This window comes from Petaurus breviceps, unplaced genomic scaffold, assembly GCF_028583685.1.
Source record: "Petaurus breviceps papuanus isolate PSGF00001 unplaced genomic scaffold, PetGlider_PUasm1.0 688, whole genome shotgun sequence".
Classification (NCBI taxonomy): domain Eukaryota; kingdom Metazoa; phylum Chordata; class Mammalia; order Diprotodontia; family Petauridae; genus Petaurus; species Petaurus breviceps.
Window position 1 is genome coordinate 24,192,466 of NW_027186457.1, and position 2,264 is coordinate 24,194,729.

Genomic DNA, 2,264 nt, shown 5'->3' on the forward strand with positions numbered 1-2,264 from the left:
TTTTTCCCTGATCACCTTGGAAAACAGACCCAATAGTGGTATTGATGGGTGTAATGGTAATGTAATTTTGAATTTGAAGATCCCTTTTGTGTTGGCAAAAGTAGCAGGTACTTAGCACTTAGTAACTGATCAAGCCTCTGTTGGGGAAACAGAAGGTATGAACTCCTGTCCCCTTGTTACTGACATAACAGGAAGAGGTTGGCTGAAACAGGAAGCTAATGCTATGTATATATAAGGAAAAGCCCCAGAGAGGCACAGTCAGAATTTTCCTGAGATCAGGATCTGCTGGCAGAGCAGCTACAGAAGGGAGAAGTAAGCCAGAATTTCCTGAGAACTTGTGGTGGTGGAGCTTCTTCTGAGCAGGATCCCAGGAGCCAAGAGCCCAGAACCAGGAGCCCAGGTGACTAAGGAAGCATGACCAGGATGCTGAGACTTTGTAGCTTGGTTGAGCCTTGAATTCCCTGGAGCAGAAATGGTGAAGGATCTGAAGTGGACCAGACCCTGTGAACTTCATTGTGGAGCAGGACCTCCCCAGAGAACTGGACAAGGAACTGGGAGCTGTCTGCCATTGAACCCAGGTGACAGTCTGGTGAATCCAGGTAGAATCTGGGACCATGGAAGGGGATCCAGGGAATCTGAGAACAAGCCCTAAGTCAAGATGAAAAGATCTCTCCTTGGGTACTGAGTAATGATGGAATTATAGTTTCCTAGTGACCTAGGGGTGGAGGGTTTTGTGTGATACTTAGTAATTGATTGATGAACAAGTGACTGATTGAGTTAATCAAGACTTTGCCCCAAGAGTGGAAGACTTTGCTGAATAAGTGACTGATTTGAGTTAACTTAAGAGTGACTATTTTACTTTGAGACTATGTTGTGAATATTATATTGTGACTATTATATTGATTGTTACTGATAAGTGACTGATTGAGTGAACTTAGTTGCCCCATGAGTGGAAGACATTGACTGTTGTACTTTGAGACTATGTTGTGAATATTATATTGTGATTTTCTGTGATAAGTTGTAATATTGTGAATGCTGTACCTTGATTTTCTGGGAAAGTTGTGCTTTGATTTGTTATGGAATAGAGTGATCACTATATTGTGTAATCAGAACCTTAAAAGGTGTTCACAGTAGCATTCTTCTGGAAAGCTTCTGTGCATGGCATTACAGTGGGTCAGAGGATATATAGATAATTCTTTGGACATAATTCCAAATTGCTCTCCAAAATGGTTGGATCAGTTGACAGTTCCACCAATAGTGAATAAGTGTCTGAATTTTTCCACATCCCCTCCAATTTGTTGTTTTCCCTTTTATCTTTTTAGCCAATCTGATAGGTATAAGAGGATATCTCAAAGTTGTTTTTAATTTGCCTTTCCAGTTAGTAGTGATTTAGAGCATTTTTTCATAAACCCATATATAGTTTGAATTTCTTCATCAAAAAGCTGCCTCTCCTTATTCTTTCACCATTTATCAATTGGGGAATGACTTGTATACTTATAAATTTGACAAAGTTCTTTGTTTATTTGAGATATAAAACCTTTATCTTAGGAATGGTCTATAAAAATTTTCTCCCAAATTTCTGTTTTCCTTCTAATCTTGGTTACAGTGGTTTTATTTGTACAAAACTTTAATGTAATCAAAATTATCCATTTTATACCTCACAGTGCTCTTTCTTGTTCATAAATTGTTTCTCTATCCATAAGTCTAATAGCTAAAAAGTTCCATGTTCTAATTTTCTTATGATACCTCCCTTTATATCTAAGTCATGTCTCCATTTTTACCATATCTTAGTAAATGGTGTTGGCAATTTCTGCCAGACTGCTTTCTAGCTTTCACAACAAGTTTTGCCAAATAATGAATTCTTATCCCCAAAGCTTAAATCTTTACATTTGTCAAACACAAGGTTACTGTAATCATTTGCTACATGTATCTTTACCCCTGTTCAGTGTCCTTTCTTGTATCATTCATTGCCTTAAGATTGCTACTCCAAAAAACACTGCCTTGGGCCTTTGTATCTTTTGCTAATTTCATCTATTTTCTTACTATTCGAATGACTCTAAAATCTATATGTCCTTCTTTAATTTCTTGCCTGAACTCAGTTCTGCATCATTAATTATCTGGATGTCCTGTCAGCAATCAGGTTCGACACGTCTAAAATGGGCTTCATCATCTCTTCTGCCTTCCACCATCTCTTGCCCCTAAACCTCATCTCAGCTTGTTTTTGTTCAGAGAAACAACATTTTGGCTACGTGGCTTCATAATTA